Source organism: Pseudorca crassidens, chromosome 6 (genome assembly GCF_039906515.1).
Source record: "Pseudorca crassidens isolate mPseCra1 chromosome 6, mPseCra1.hap1, whole genome shotgun sequence".
NCBI classification, from domain to species: domain Eukaryota; kingdom Metazoa; phylum Chordata; class Mammalia; order Artiodactyla; family Delphinidae; genus Pseudorca; species Pseudorca crassidens.
The window spans coordinates 90,583,922-90,601,937 of record NC_090301.1 but is presented as its reverse complement, the minus strand read 5'-3'; positions in this window follow the sequence as shown (position 1 = coordinate 90,601,937).

Here is an 18,016-nt window from a genome sequence, read left to right as displayed (position 1 = left end):
ATCTCAGTTATAAAGTCAGGAATCCTTAGTATTCTACAGATGGTAACCAGTGTATGCGGGCTGAGGTGAGAAGGCAGCACAGGGCAGAGACAGGGACGAGCAGAGAGAGAGCAGCTTGCAAAAGAAGATGCATGATCACAAAGTCAGAACCAGAAGACTGTCCATCCTAGCAGTTGGAGAAGAGAATGCTTCAAGAAAAGGGATGGTTAACAGTGTCAGGTGCTACCGAGCAGTCAAATAGGCAACTAAAATATAAATTCCATTTGTGAGGGAGCAAATGAAAGGAGTCTTTGGAGTGGGGAAAGCAGTAGGATTAGAGTAAGGAAATGTATGCTCTGAGTAGAGACCGTGGGGTGTCCAGCGAAGATGGCAAGGCAGAAACCGTAGCTGTAAGATGGGGTTTAGGTTCAGTTTCTTACTTTGATTTGTTTTCCTTTATGGTGGGAGAAATGTCAGTATATTAGGATGTCATAATAAGGAGTCAGAAAAATAGAATACAAAAGGGATTACTGATGTCCTAGTCTGAAGAGAAGAGGAGTGCAATGAGATGCCAGACAGACTGCCCCTAACGCATGTGAAGGGGAAATGCAAAGGATGTCGAGTCAGATTTAATACTTTTCTTTTTTTTGGCCTGAAAGTTGGTATACTCATTTTATGTCTTTTATTCCTTGTGAAGTCATCTATTCAGAGTAAAGGGGGTGGATGATGGGTTTAGATCAGGGGTCAGCAAACTTACTTTGTAAAGGACTAGGTAGTAACCGTTTTACCCACTCGGCTATGCCATTGTAATGTGAAAGCAGCCATAGACAATATGTAAGCTCACGAGGTGGCTGTTTCCATTAGAACTGTTCACAAAAGCTGGCAGTAGGCAGGATTTAACTTTGGTGCCATAGTTTGCTGATTTCAGAGATTTGAGAAGAGCAGAGGAGTTTTGGAATAGCAGACGTGAAGAAAAAACATGATGGCCCAGTTGCAATTGGAGGCCATGACTTTACAGAGGATGAGTTAAGGAGACTCAGTGTTTGCATAATTGGTGCAAAAAAATAATAATAATAATTGGAATAGAATCAGTGATTAAAGATACTAATCATTTTTCTTAAAAAAAATTAAGAGTTTTAGAAATAAGAAAATTCATAGTGCTCCAGGTGGAATTCATGAACAGATGTCCAAACCTAGACATACTGGGTGACTTGTAAATTGGAAAGATAAGTAGTGTGAGTATCCAAGCAATAAAAAAAAAATTTAAAGTCATGTTTCTCTGGCAATACTTTTAAGTGAAAAAAAATTTGACCCCAAAACTCTTAGCTGTTTAGCGATTCATTTCTAAAGTTAACACAAATTATATAGAGGTAGTATATTAACATAGTACCCAAAGCATAGGGAACATTGATCAAAAGTAATCCAAGCATAGGAAGCTGAGGCTTAAAAGGACTGGCAATAAGTATTAAACTGTTAGAGGGAAGACTGACTAATTGTAACGTTGTAAACTTGAATGCAACCCCTCTCCCCAACCTTCCACACTCCCACCTGCTTGCCCCTCCTCCCACCTCAGGATCACACTCAGAGATAGCTGTCGTCCTCCCGGAAGAAGGTCCTCCTTCCCTTCCCTCACTGATGAACCCTGGCTGGTTCACAACTGTAAAATGTAAAATGTGAAAGTGTTCATCTATTGTAAGTAAAAAGGAAATTAGACAAGACGAAGGGGGGAACTGGCATTGGAAATCAAAAGTGCAAAAATTCTTCCTCTTCCATAAAATGAGAATTTAAACTGTTTTCTCACTGATTTTAAACTTTGAATTATAAACATTTAAGCATTTTTTAAAAAATAAGAGGCTCTAACTATCCACTGGTAGAGTTTAAAATAGACTATATATCCTCCAAAGCACAAAATACTGTGTGTGTGGCAAAGTCAGGGGAAAGAATCAACTAGGATACCAAAAAGGGAGAAGGCAAAGATAATATTACAGAGATGTAGCAGAACTAGTATGACAAACAGAATAGGTAAAACATGTGTTCTATCAGAAAAACCTTTTCAGTAATGATCTCTTTTGTGGGTATGTAATAGACATGCCCTGTTCTGATGGAATTTAATAAAATCAGTAACAAAATATAAGCCTGTGAAAGGGGAATAGAGGGTATTGTGTAGCACATCTCAAGAGTAAATTACTGCTAGCCGGGCATAGAGGAGAGTGTTTATATAAGGGAATAAGTATGGAGGCTCGGGTCAGAGGAGTTGGTGATTTTACTGAAATTCAGTAGAGCTGAAAAGTAGTGCTTTTTGTTGATGTGTAGTACCTCTGTGCGTGCAGGTCTTTTTTTTTTTTTTTTTTTTTTTTTTTTTTTTGATGAGGGTAAGAATGAATCCAAGTGAGAGAACTCTGAATATGTGAGTACATAGGACTAAGTCAGGAAAGGCCTTTTAAGCTCTTAATTGCCCAAATTCACAATCACGGGAAAAATGGAAACAATTATAAAATAATTACCTCCAGAAAAGTCTTGGAACTAGGTTGACTTTCTTCAAACTTTCTAGGAACTGATAATTCCCATGATATGTGCATTGAAGAAAATACTGAAAAATAAATTTAAGCAATACTTTTAATCAAACTAGTATGAAACCAGATAACCTTAGAAAATTGCCAAAAAATAAATGAAATATATGTAAGACACTAATACATTGTCCTAGAGGTAGCAGTAGCCTAGTAAATGCTGGTTCCTAATCCCTTTCCCCATTTTCCTAAGAGAATACCCAAAAAGGAAGGCTTACAGACCCATCTCTATTATAAATATGAGTGATAGAATCCTAAATAAAATCCTAATAGCTAGAATTTAGTAATAAAAAGAAAAACCAGGTCACCTAAGGTTGGCCTAGGACTCTGAGGATGGTTCAGTATTACGGTAACAGTTTTGTACCACATCAAAAGGTAAAGTAAAAGCCATGATCATCTAGTGGAATTCAGCAAAATTGCACATTTATTTTTTTCACAAGATATCCTTACAAACCTAGTATGGGAGATAATTCAACACCATTGAGACTACCACCCTCACACCATTAGCCAAAAACATCATAATGACAACCCATTAGAGTCAGCCAAAACACAGGTAGTTTGATAATATGTTTATTTAAAATTATTCTAGAAATTTTAGTGAAATATATATGAAATAAATAAGCAATATAAGTATGGGAAAGGAAGCCTATATTTGAAAGTTATATACAGTTGTTTTCCTAGAAGACCCAAATTCATAGTAAACTAGCTAGGAAAATGTAGAGATAATCTGCAAGATAATATATCCTGGCAGAAACCATTTATGAGAAATAAGATCCCAATTACAGTAGCAGCAAATAAAATGGAAAAGGCCTAGGAATGACCTTAGGTTGAAATGTAACAGCACTACAATGGGCAAAATGAACCTATCCTATTATATGAGAAAGGGAAAGAAATGAATTGTGAAGTTAATTAAAAAAAAAATCTGTTGGTTTTTTTATCTTGTTTAGATAAACCATACTATTATATACCAATATTTAATAAAAATACACTTGAGGGAAATATAAGGATATAATAAGAGCATTTGTCTTTGGATTATGTACTGGGAATCATTTGTTCCAATGGACTGCATTTTCCAAAATTTCCATAAAACAAATATATGTTTATATTACTAATGAGAAAAAAGATTAAACATTAAAAAATGTACATTCTGGGAAAGTCAATAAATTGATTTTTTTTTTAAGCTATCCAGAATGGTAAATTTGGTAACACTGAGAACAGAAGTTACTGATACAGCTTCTGCTTGGGGAAGATAATTATGGTCATGTAAGCTGTTTTGCTAGTTTGTACTTAACTCTTAGGCAGACTATCATTAGATAATCATATGGAAATAAAGTGGCATGCAATTGCTAGAATAATGTAAATTCTTATTTTCAAAACATAACATTTTCCATGAAATGAGGATTGGGGTTTTTTTTTTCCATAAAATGAATGATAATTAAATGCTGTTTGGTTTTTGTTTGTTTTAATGAGAACTGGTAACACTCAAACTTAGGAGAATCTAGCACATTGGAGTCTTGATCTGATGCATTCATCTTAGACCTTTCAGGTTTGAGGCTGAATGGAGGAGTATTTCCTCAATTATACAGTTGAGCCCTTATTCTATACAAGTTGCAGTGATGGTAAAGCAAAACAAAACAAATTCAAAGACAGACCCCTTACTCTCATGCACCTTCTCACAGATTAGTAGAGGGACAGTCATGGATCAATAATGATCCGTCCTTATAAACAGTTGTTTTAATGGAAAATTTAGCGGTAAATATTCAGAGTGTGTTCTAAAATTGTATAGTTTTAGGGCTTAATTTAAATACTTTGACTATGGCATGGTCCCTCCACCAACTAAGCTGACTGGCATCGTATTTTGAAGCATACAAAAAAAGAGTGTACACTGTATATCAGTAAATGGTGGCAATTTTCTAAATTAAAATATGTAAAGCCTATATAAATATATGTGGGCAAGTTGTTTTACAAGATAAGCAAGAAGCAAACAGGGAGCTCAGTCCTCGTGTTTCTACCACACATTTATATTACCACTTCACCATGCTCAGCATCATAGAAGGACCATTTAAGAGCAGGCCTTTAAAAACAATCTATAAATCTGTAAGTTTAAAATTAGTTTAAAACAAAAGTTGTTTAAATATCCATAAAAAAATTAATGATCGGTCTTGCTATATGAATATAAAAAACAAACTTTTGACTTAATTTTCTCTGTTGTTAGTCCATTTCCCACTTCATCGATGTCCCCACTTTATTACTTCTTCATCGTTTCTTGGTTTCTTAAGATGGAAGCTCAGATTGTTAATTTTTACATATTTCTTCTTTTCTAATCATGTAAACTACTGATTTTTCTCTAAGCACTGCCTTAATTACATCTTACAATTTTTTGTATGTTGTATGTTCATTATCACCAGTTCAAAATATTTTCTAATATCCCTTGTGATTTATTCTTTGGTCCATGGGCTTACTTCCTATATTTGGGAGGATTTTTCTAGGTATTATATTTTTACTGATTTCTAATTTAAATCTATAGTGGTCAGAGAATAGACCCCATATATTTTCAATAAGTTGATATTTATTGATACTTGTTTCTAGGCACAGAATATGATCTATCTTGAAACTTCTGTATGCACTTGAAAAGAATGTATTTTCTGCAATTGTTGAGTACTGTATGCTATATATGACAGTAAGGTCAAGCTGATTGATAGTGCTGTTCACATCTATATGTTCACTAGTTTTTGTCTACTTTTTTCTAGTAATTACTGAACAATGAGTATTAAAATCTTCAAATTTATCAGTGAATTGGTCTGCTTCTCCCTTATCTGTTAATTTTTTGTATATTTTGTTGTTGTTGTGTTTTTGCGGTACGCGGGCCTCTCACTGTTGTGGCCTCTCCCATTGTGGAGCACAGGCTCCAGATGCGCAGACTCAGCAGCCATGGTTCACGGGCCCAGCCACTCCGCGGCATGTGGGATCTTCCCCGACCAGGGCACGAACCCGTGTCCCCTGCATCGTCAGGCGGACTCTCAACCACTGCGCCACCAGGGAAGGCCAATAGTCTTTATTTTAAAGTCTATTTTGTCTGATATGAGAATTGCTACTCCAGCTTTCTTTTGGTTTCCATTTGCATTAAATATCTTTTACCATCCCCTCACTTTCAGTCTGTATGTGTGTTTAGGTCTGAAGTGGGTCTCTTGTAAACAGCAAATATATGGGTCTTGTTTTTGTATCCATTCAGCCAATCTGTGTCTTTTGGTGGGAGCATTTAGTCCATTTACATTTAAGGTAATTATCGATATGTATGTTCCTATTCCCATTTTCTTAATTGTTTTGGGTTCGTTATTATAGGTCTTTTCCTTCTCTTGTGTTTCTTGCCTAGAGAAGTTCCTTTAGCAGTTGTTGTAGAGCTGGTTTGGTGGTGCTGAACTCTCTCAGCTTTTGCTTGTCTGTAAAGGTTTTAATTTCTCCATCAAATCTGAATGAGATCCTTGCTGGGTAGAGTAATCTTGGTTGCAGGTTTTTCTCCTTCAACACTTTCAATATGTCCTGCCACTCCCTTCTGGCTTGCAGAGTTTCTGCTGAAAGATCAGCTGTTAACCTTATGGGGATTCCCTTGTGTGTTATTTGTTGTGTTTCCCTTGCTGCTTTTAATATGTTTTCTTTGGATTTAATTGTTGACAGTTTGATTAATATGTGTCTTGCCGTATTTCTCCTTGGATTTATCCTGTATGGGAGTCTCTGTGCTTCCTGGACTTGATTAACTATTTCCTTTCCCATATTAGGGAAGTTTTCAACTATAATCTCTTCAAATATTTTCTCAGTCCCTTTCTTTTTCTCTTCTTCTTCTGGAACCCCTATAATTCGAATGTTGGTGCGTTTGATGTTGTCCCAGAGGTCTCTGAGACTGTCCTCAGTTCTTTTCATTCTTTTTTCTTTATTCTGCTCTGCAGTAGTTATTTCCAGTACTTTATCTTCCAGGTCACTTATCCATTCTTCTGCCTCAGTTATTTTGCTATTGATCCCATCTAGAGTATTTTTAATTTCACATACTGTGTTGTTCATCGTTGTTTATTTCATCTTTAGTTCTTCTAGGTCCTTGTTAAATGTTTCTTGCATTTTGTCTATTCTATTTCCAGGATTTTGGATCATCTTTACTATCATTATTCTGAATTCTTTTTCAGGTAGACTGCCTATTTCCTCTTCATTTGTTAGGTCTGGTGGGTTTTTATCTTGCTCCTTCATCTGCTGTGTGTTTTTCTGTCTTCTCATTTTGCTTATCTTACTGTGTTTGGGGTCTCCTTTTTGCAGGCTGCAGGTTCGTAGTTCCCATTGTTTTTGGTGTCTGTCCCCAGTGGCTAAGGTTGGTTCAGTGGGTTGTGTAGGCTTCCTGGTGGAGGGGACTAGTGCCTGTGTTCTGGTGGATGAGGCTGGATCTTGTCTTTCTGGTGGGCAGGTCCACGTCTGGTGGAGTTTTTTGAGGTGTCTGTGGACTTGTTATGATTTTAGGCAGCCTCTCTGCTAATGGGTGGGGTTATGTTCCTGTCTTGCTAGTTGTTTGGCATAGGATGTCCAGCACTGTAGCTTGCTGGTCGTTGAGTGAAGCTGGGTGCTGGTGTTGAGATGGAGATCTCTGGGAGATTTTCGCCATTTGATATTATGTGGAGCTGGGACGTCTCTTGTGGACCAGTGTCCTGAAGTTGGCTCTCCCTCCTCAGAGGCACAGCACTGACTCCTGGCTGCTGCACCAAGAGCCTTTCATCCACACAGCTCAGAATAAAAGGGAGAAAAAGTAGAAAGAAAGAATTAGTAGAAGTAGAAAGAGAGAAAGAAAGAAAGGAGGGAGGGAGGGAGGAAGGAAGGAAGGAGGGAAGGAAGGAAAAAAAGAAAGTAAAGTAAAATAAAATAAAGTAAGATAAAATACAATAAAGTTATTAAAATAAAAAAGTAATTATTAAGAGAAAAGAAATTTTAAAAAAACAACAAAAAAAACAGACGGATAGAACCATAGGACAAATGGTGGAATCAAAGCTATACAGACAAAATCTCACACAGAAGCATACACATACTCTCAAAAACAGGAAAAGGGGAAAAAATCATAAATCTTGCTCTCAAAGTCCACCTCCTCAATTTGGGATGATTCGTTGTCTATTCAGGTATTCCACAGATGCAGGTACAGCAAGTTGATTGTGGAGCTTTAATCCACTGTCTGAGGCTGCTGGGAGAGATTTCCCTTTCTCTTCTTTGTTCTCACAGCTCCCAGGCGCTCAGCTTTGGATTTGGCCCCGCCTCTGCGTGTAGGTCGCCGTAGGGCTTCTGTTCTTCGCTCAGACAGGACAGGGTTAAAGGAGCCGCTGATCCGGGGGCTCTGGCTCACTCAGGCCGGGGGGAGGGAGGGGCACGGAGTGCGGGGCGAGCCTGTGGCGGCAGAAGCCAGCGTGACGTTGCACCAGCCTGAGGCGCACCGTGCGTTCTCCCGGAGGAGTTGACCCTGGATCCCGGGACCCTGGCAGTGGCGGGCTGCACAGGCTCCCCGGAAGGGGAGGTGTGGATAGTGACCTGTGCTCGCACACAGGCTTCTTGGTGGCGGCAGCAGCAGCCTTAGCATCTCATGCCTGTCTCTGGGGTCCACGCTTTTAGCCACGGCTCACGCCCCTCTCTGGAGCTCCTTTAAGCAGCGCTCTTAATCCCCTCTACTCGCGCACTGGGAAACAAAAGAGGGAAGAAAAAGTCTCTTGCCTCTTCGGCAGCTCCAGACTTTTCCCCGGACTCCCTCCCGGCTAGCCGTGACGCACTAATCCCCTGCAGGCTGTGTTCACGCCGCCAACCCCAGTCCTCTCGCAGCGCTCCGACCGAAGCTCAAGCCTCAGCTCCCAGCCCCGCCCGCCCCGGCGGGTGAGCAGAGAAGCCTCTCAGGCCGGTGAGTGCCGGTCGGCCCTGATACTCTGTGCGGGAATCTCACTGCTTTGCTCTCCGCACCCCTGTTGCTGCGCTGTCCTCCGCGGCTCGTAAGCTTTCCCCCGCCGCCACCCTCAGTCTCCGCCCGCGAAGGGGCTCCTAGTGTGTGGTAACCTTTCCTCCTTCACGGCTCCTTCCCACTGGTGCAGGTCCCGTCCCTATCCTTTTGTCTCTGTTTATTCTTTTTTCTTTTGCCCTACCCAGGTACGTGGGGGATTTCTTGCCTTTTGGGAGGTCTGAGGTCTTCTGCCTGCATTCAGTAGGTGTTCTGTAGGAGTTGTTCCACGTGTAGATGTATTTCTGGTGTATCTGTGGGGAGGAAGGTGATCTCTGCATCTTACTCTTTCGCCATCTTCCCGGAAGCCTCTCCCTCCGGTTGCTTTTAAAATTCATTCTTTGTTTTCGGTTTCCAGCAGTTTGCTGTAAAGTGTCTAGGTATGTTTTTCTCTGAATTGCTTCTCTTTGGGTTTCTTGAGCTTCTTGATATATAGGTTGGTGGTGTTCATCAATTTTGAAAAATTCTCAGTCATTATTTCTTTAGATATTTCTCCTTTCCCATTCTCTCTCTCCTCTTTCTGTGACTCCAATTGTGTATGTTAGATCATTTAATATTGCCTCACATATTTCAGATGCTCTGTTTTGGTTTTCTTGTTTTTTCATTCTGTATCCTACTTGTTTTTGAGTTTGTGTACTATCTGTTGACCCATTTTCAAGTGCACAGATTCTTAAGTGGAACCCACTCTGGTACTAATCTCACCTAATGATGTAATTTTCACTTAGAGACTTTCCATTTGATGCAATGTTTTAGTGTCTCTTCTGAAGTTTCTTATTCTTTTCATGTATATTGTTTAGCTTTCCATTTCCTTTAGCATTTTTAGTATAGTTTCAAGTCCTTCTCTGTTAATTCCAACTTCTGGGCTATAGCTGGATCTGCTTTTATTGACTATTTCTTTTCTTGATGATGAATCACATTTTCTTCTTAATTTTGCTGGTAATGTTTGATTTTATGCCACATGTGAAAAAAAAGCAATAAAAACTAAAGTAAATAATATGTACTTCCCAAAAAGTGCATGCTATTTTTTGTCACACCACTAAAGTGAGGCTGAGTCAATATCTGTAGTGATTCTGTTCTGGGTTTTGTCACAACTTTGTATTAATGCATTTTACCACTGGCTTCATATACTTTGAAACAAAATGAAGATTTTCCCTTCTGAGCACTGGCAATATTCCAGATGTATTTTGTGTTTTATAGCCAAGCTGCCAGCTGAGAAGTGTCATTTGCTCTTCAGTCTTGTTCCAGGCTTTCAGTTCCCTGGGAGATCTCTTTCTGCCTTGGAGAGGTATCTCCAACTTCACTCCCATACCTTGGAAGATGAGAGCCTGCAATACCTAGTGTGGGGAAAGGGGAGAAAGGCTCTCTACATTTTAGCTTGGCCCTCAATATTTCCCTGGTAAAAGTCCTGAGTACCTTGAATTGATTTCCCTCATTCCCTTTGCCCATCCAATTCAGTGGGTGGTTGCCTTATATTTGGGAGAGGCTCCTCTGGCATAGGAGTGTCTTTCCTGCCCTACTCTGCCCTCAGTTGTGGTGTACTGTGCCTAGTCCTCTGTAAAGCACTCTGTAAAGTCCCATAGGAAAGATTTGGCAGGTTAGTGCCTGACTTCCTCTGTGACTGTGGCTTTTCAGAATTTCAGAATTATAATTCGTCATGCCAGTCCACAGACAGCCATTAAGTGGTTTAAATTTTTTTTTGGTTAGTTTCACCTTACATCTGTGGTAGGTTCTGCTTTACCCTGCTGTTTCACCAGAGATGAGAATAGCCATGGATTTCTTCCACCTTATAAAGAACTAGTCACTTTCTGGAGTTCTCTTAAGGTTTTTGTTTTGTTGTTTCTTTGTTTTTTGCATCCTCAGTTCTCTGATGGGTTTAGAAAAATTAAGCCTTGTCTGGTTTATTTTTGTTGTTAGGGTGAAAGTGATAACCTCTTGTAACCATTTAATACTAACTGGAAGTAGAAATCCTGGTATTTTTAAAAATTTATTTTCCATTATTTGTTTCTAAGGTATAAATATGCAATTTTTATATTTTCTTGTATGGCCTTCTACATTTACTTATTAACTCTACTAGGGGTTTTTGTATATTATTGTTTTGTTTTTTATATATTCCTTCTGATTTTCTACATAAATTTTTATCCTCTGGAACAAAAGAAAGTTTTACTTCTTCCTTCTTATTCTTTATACTTTCTGTTTTGTTTTGTTTTGAGGAGGGGGCTTATTTCATTATCTAGTACCTCCAGTGCAATGTTGAATAGAAGTGATGAGAATGAACACCATTCCCAGGTTGCTGAAGTAAGCATGAAAAGTTTACTACTTTTCCATTAAGTATGGTGTTACCTGCAGTTTATCACAGATGCCTTTAACAGACTGAGAAAGCTTCCTTCTAACCCAGCTTTGCAAGTTTTCTCATGAATAGGTGTTAAATTTAGTCAAATACGCTTTTTTTAATCTATGGAGATGGTTACATATTTTTCTCTTTTATTGTTTTAATGTGGTGAATTACATTGAGTAATTAAAAAATTTTAAAACAATCTTGAATTTCTGGAATAAGCCCAAATTGGCTGAGTTACTCTTTTTCTATATTACTGATTAAATTTGCTAATATATGTTTAAGGAATAAACATATATGTATGTTTATGTATGTATATGAATAAACATATGTGTATATGTTTGTGAAGGATTTTGGTCTGTGTGTGTGTGTGTGTGTGTGTGTGCTTTCGTTTTTTCTTGTAGTAGCTGTATTAGGTTTTGGTATTACAATTATTCTTGATAAATTATTCTAAAATGGGTTGGGTAATGTTTCTTTGTCCTCTATTTTCTGAAAGAGATTGTATAATACGGCATTATTGCCTTCTTAAATGTTCGAAATAATTCACCAGTGAAGTTATCTAGACCAGAAATTTTCTCTATACGGATTTTCTTTTTTTGCAATTTATTTAATAATGTAAAGCTGTTCAGATTTTGTACTTCTCATGTACATTTTGGTAAGTCATGTTTTTCCACTTATGACCATCTTATATATGTTGTCAAACTTAATTGGCATGAATTAAGTTGCTCATACTATTTCCCTTTTTTATCCTTTTGATATTTGTGGATCTGTAGTGATACCTATTTATCATTCCTAATATTGGTATTTTTTTTCCTTTATTTTCTTGATTGGGCTTCATAGCTTTATCAGCTTTAATTAATCTTTTTTAAAGGTCAGATTTTTTTTAATCTTTTGAATTTTCTTTTTTTATTGTTGGTTATTTCTATTTTATTGATTTCCAACTTGTCTAATTATTTCCTTCTTTTTATTTTATTTATTTATTTTTTTTTGCGGTACGTGGGCCTCTTGCTGTTGTGGCCTCTCACATTGTGGAGCACAGGCTCCGGATGTGCAGGCTCAGGGGCCATGGCTCACGGGCCCAGCCACTCTGCGGCATGTGGGATCTTCCCAGACCGGGGCACGAACCCGCGTCCCCTGCATCGGCAGGCGGACTCTCCACCACTGCAGCACCAGGGAAGCCCCTCCTTCTTTTTAGTTGCTCTAAGTTACATTTCCTCATCTTTTTCTAGTTTTTTATTTTTTTATTTTATATATTTTTTATTATAGTTGATTTACAATATTATATTAGTTTCAGGTGTACAACATAGTGATTCAATGTCTTTATAGATTATACTCCATTTAAAGTTATTACAAAATAATGGCTATATTTGCCTGTGCTGTAAAATATATCCTTGTTGCCTATTTATTTTATACATAGTAGTTTGTGTCTCTTAATCCCATGCCCCTATTTTGACCCTCCCTTTTTCTAGTTTTTTAAGATAGAATCTTAGATCATGGATTTTACACCTTTCTTCTTTCCTATCATAAGCATTTAAAGCCATAACGTTTCCTCTAAAAAAATCTTGAAAGTGATCTTAAAAATTGCTTTTTTTTTTTTTTTTTTGCGAACGCGGGCCTCTCACTGTTGTGGCCTCTCCCGTTGCGGAGCACAGGCTCCGGACGTGCAGGCTCATCGGCCATGGCTCTCAGGCCCAGCCACTCCACGGCATGTGGGATCCTCCTGGACCGGGGCACAAACCCGTGTCCTCTGCATCGGCAGGCGGACTCTCAACCACTGAGCCACCAGGGAAGCCCAAAAATTGCTTTTTGTTATGTTTCTTTATTGTTCCATTTGACCATTTTCTAATTTCCCTGTGATATTTTTCTTTGACCAATGAGTTATTTAGAAGTGTTTTATCTTGATTTCCAAATAGTTAGGAATTTTTCTAGATATCTTATTTTTTAAATTTAATTCAGTTCTGTTGTGGCCAGGTGATACGCTCTGGCCTTTGATATTTATTGATACTTGTGTTATCACTCAGCATGTAATCTGTCTTGGTAAATGTTTCACCTGCATGGGAAAGAATATGTATTCTTCAGTTGTGTAGCAGTCTATATAAATGTCTCTTAGATCAAACTGGTTGAAAATGCTATTCAAATGTTCTATACCTTTACTAGTTTTTTGCATTCTTTTTTATCAATAGGTAAAGATCCTGAGAGAGGGGTGTTCATCTCAAGCTCGCCAACTATAATTGTATATTTGTTTATTTCTCCTTTCAGTCCTGTTGATGTTTACTTACTGTATTTGAAGTTTCTTTTTATTAGATACACACACACTTAGGATTTTTATGTTTTTCTAATGATAATCTTTTTATCATAATAAAAGTCCTCTTTATTTCTGATAATACTTTGTCTTGAACTCTACTTTAGTAATCTTAATATAGCTACACCAGTTTTTTAAAGCTTATATTAACATGGTACATATATTTCCCCCCATCACTTTCATCCTATTTGTGTTTTTATATCTAAAGTGAGTCTTTTATAGACAATATATAGTTTTGTCTTATTTTTAATTTAGTCTAATAAGTTCTGCCTTTTAATTGGTGTTTGTCAATTTAAAAAAATTACATAAATTACATTATGTAATTACTGATATGTTGGAATTTACATCTACTATCTTCGTATTTCTTTTCTGTATTTTTCTTCCTTTTTGTTGTTGTTGTTGTTCCTCTGTTGCTCCTTTCCTGCTCTTCTTGTGTGTTTTTTAATGTCTTTAATCCTATTTCATTTCCTCTGTTTACTTTTTAAGCTATACGTTTTTGCATTTTTAGTAGTGTTAGACTTATAATGTATATCCTTAACTTATCACAGTCTACTTATACTTAATGTTGCATCATTTCATGTAAGTTATAAAAAAGTACAACTATTTAATTTCATTTATTGCCTCCTCCATCTCTTGTACCACTCTTGTCATGTGCTTTATTTCTACATACAGTTATCATGTTATAGTTATCGCTCTAAACAGCCAATATCTCATAAAGAAATTAAAAGAAAGAAAATATTTTCTATTTACCCACATATTTAGTATTTCAGTGTTCTTTACTTATTCATGTAGATCTGAATTTTCATCTGTTGTTTTTGCACTTATTTAGAGAATTCTGGAGACAGTTTGTGAATTAAGTTAATGATTGATAACTAGAAAACTAAGCACATATACAGACAAAAACATTTGTTAACTCCAGGGAACTAAAATAGTCCTACAGAGAGGAAATGCAGTCAGGTCATACTATTGGGCTCAACTGGGAACAGTGTTTTTATACTAGCACAATAATGTAAACACTGAGTATTGCCGTAACCACAAACCGGGATTCTATGCTCTTAATCTATCTTAGTGGGAAATCGATAGATAATGTCAAAGTAAAAATAAAAAATTAAATAAATAGGAAATAATAGAGGAATTTCCTGGCAGTCCAGTGGTCAGAGCTCTGTGCTTCCACTGCAGGAGGCATGGGTTCGATCCCTGGTTGGGGAACTAAGATCCCACTTGCTGTGACGTGGCCAAAAAAAAAAGAAAAAGAAAGAAACAGTAAATAGCCATAACAGCAAGTTTGGAGTTTGGAAAGAGGAAAGAGTTGAGAGTTGGCTGAGTTTGCCTCTGGGAAAAGCAGGAGTGGCAGTAAAGTAGGGGCTGCTCTCTCTCATAACAGGTTTAGTTTTACTGTTTGTCTTTTTGTATTATGTACCTGTACTACTCTGATAACAAAAACAATCCTTAAGCTAATGGGAATATCCCAGTGAGAGGGAAGATATGAGTATGTAAGAAACAGGCTAATGGACTATGTAGGATTTCTGAATACACACATTGGGATGATGTTCATTAACATAAGTGGCTTTAAATAGAAGAAAAGACAATTGTTCTGGTCTGTTAACAAGAGGGGAGGAAATAGGATTAAAGCAGATGATGGTAAATCTATGTGTTTGGCTAACTGAAGGGCATCCTGGTTCTATTTGCTATAAAAACTTGGCAGGAGAGTAAAATGGAAGTATGAAGTGTCAGCTGGGGGCTTCCCTGGTGGTGCAGTGGTTGAGAGTCCGCCTGCCGATGCAGGGGACATGGGTTCGTGCCCCGGTCCGGGAAGATCCCACATGCCGTGGAGCGGCTGGGCCCGTGAGCCATGGCCGCTGAGCCTGCGCGTCCGGAGCCTGTGCTCCACAACGGGAGAGGCTGCAAGAGTGAGAGGCCCGCGTAATGCAAAAAAAAAAAAAAGCTTCTTTGAAGTCTCAGCTGCTTTTCCCTGAGGCCTAGCAGTGATGAAGACGAGGGGATTTTGTTAGTCATTTAAAAATTTTCCTTTAATTTTGGGGGTGTATTTTTGTTGTCATGTTCATCCTTATAGCCTGATACTTTACTTCTTAGTTTATTTTATATGTATTTCCTTTCATAATTTTTCATCCGCTTGTTCTCAGGTTTACTCCCCTGAAAGACATTTGTAGTCCTTTGAAGACATGTTCTTTTTCTGTTCTTTGAATATGCAAAATAAGCTTTATTTATGAATATTTGAGGGCTGTTAGCATCTGAAGAAAAATTATAAATGTCCATGTCATCCCTGTAATTTCTTAACTACTATGCTTTGGAAAGTATATTGTCAAGAGGCTAGGGAAGCTGAAAATCGAATGGGGGTATAGCCCAAAGTCTCCTGTGTGTAACTTCCTGTCTTAAAGAGCCAGATAGATGTGCTCTGGACCTAGAGAAAAGATTTAGTAAACCTGATAATAGGGACTGGAGAAAGCTGCATAGACATTGAAGGGACACTCAATCTAAGCTGAATGGTTAGAACTTGGGTCCACCAACCAGCTGTGGTTTCCTGCCCTCAGTACACACAGATTTAACTAAGCCACTGGGAGTCAGTATCACTGCAATGGAATCCTCCACGGCTTACCAGCTGTATGTTCTTGGGCAAATGACTTAAACGCTGAGCTTAATGCTCCATTTTTAAAAATGTTAACGGCTTTGGTACCTTATAGGAATGTTGTGAGGATTGAATGACAAGAGTGGATGTGAATGCAACTGTCACACTGACATACATAACAGGCACATACTTGGCTACAGGAGAAAGAAGCTCTCATCACCACTGCAGGATCAATCAGTAGCTAAACTGAACACTAACTCTTCTAAATTTGAGGAAACTTACTTTTTAGAGGATCAAGAGTTTTCACGTTTCAATGAGGCAATTGGCAATTAGTTTAAGATTCTGATGTGGGAAGTGGGAAAACAAAATGGAGAAAGATGAGAGTAATCTGGAAAGTTAGGAAAAGTGAAAGATGGGGGTTGGAGACCGAAAGAAGAGCATGAGAGCAATTGCAGAACAAAGATGCCGAGGTCTTAACTGGGATTGATGGCCATGAGCATGAACGTAGGGGAAGACCCAACATTTCCAAACTGTGTTTATGTGGCCAGTGTATGAATGTGAGTTTCCCATGAAATGAATAAAGCTTCTGCTTCAGAGCCCCTCACATGGGCTCCTTCCAAGGCTCTGGGACAGATTCTGGTAATGTGATTGCATATTCTTGTGTTTTCATAAAATTTGCAAGATAAGATGTTTGGACTGCAATTGGCTAAGGCTGTTGCCTCTTTTCACTTCAACTTTCTCTCTGACACTCTTCCTCTTGTATTGGGTGGTGTGGTATTGTATTGGAGTGGCCCTAGGCATTTTGAGGCTACGACCAGGGAAAGATTGAGTTTGGGAACACATTTAGTTTGAGTTTTGTGGGATCTATGGAGGTGGATCACAGCATCCACGTACAGTTAATTATTGCTAGCTGTTCTGGTGAAGGAATGACTTCCAGGAATAATCCTTCTGCCTACCATGCCAACTTCCTGAAACAATGTAAAAAAAGGTTCAGGACCAGATGTTATATCATGATATAAACGTGTCCTACTGCACCTGGCATTATGTATATGGGTAATAAAGGAGAAACAATATTTGAAATGTATAGAGCTATGTGGCCTGTGGAAAAGTCTTCCAACCCTCAGATGTACAAATTTGCAAGAGGTGAATTCAGTTCTCATTAATACCTAGGAAAGATGGAAGTTGTGTCCTGTGAGAATATAGTACCTTATAATGCACCATCTATAATTATCAAAGCACATTTTTTATTTCTTGATGGAATTTGTGTAAAATTTATCAAAATTTCTATGTGTGTAGGGCACAAAACCGGTAGCATTATTATAGACGCAGTACAACTGAGTGTCAAGTCATGTTTTATGCATCCCAACATACAGCATCTCATTACCAACAGCAAGTTGTGAAGCTGAACTTTTTTTAAAAAACTATCAGTATTATAACACAGATTTCATCCGCCATGTTTCAGACTGATTTATGTTTCTGTTACTTCTTTAGAGATAATATATTACAAAATTGTCAATATGAAGAAGTGTTCAAAGGTTATGCAAATTTTAGGGAAAAAGAGAAGTATAGTGTATGTCAGACCATTAATTAATAGAAACATTGTTATATTGATTTTGTGATTCTGTATTTATCAGCTTTTAAAAGTGTGTAATTTATTGTGATTTCTTTTCTTATTCAAAATAAATATTCACTTTTCTAACAAATTTTGCAATAATTTAGGTTTTTTTTCTTAAAGAGCACCCCCAAAAGTGGTATAAACTTCAGCCTCACAAAACCTGACACCACCCTGGACGAGTTAGATAGTACAGGATAGAACAGTTTTTCTAGAAAAGGACATTAGTTCACTCTTGACACCACTGAGAGTTTCCAGTTAATCACTCAACTCAAATGAGTGATTCCACAGACTGGACTATTCTCAGAAATTGACTTTTCTTTTAGTACCTTGCTACGGACTCTTAATTCTCCATAATGGATCAGCTGCATCCTAGAGCAGATGTTGGCCGAAACCTTCGGGTACCCTTGTGCTTAACGACTTTGTCTTTCGAATTAGCATGAGACCTCTCAAACTTTCTTGTTTTCCTCCCAGCAACATGGGGCATCCAGGACACAGGACCTTGAGATACCAAAAGAAAAGTTGTGATGTTCTCTTCGTTAGTACTGTAAGTAAAGAATTTATCCTAATTTCTCTCTTCCTTTTTTTTTTCAATGGAGTGCAAACCTAGGAAATCCTCTTTATGTTTTAGAC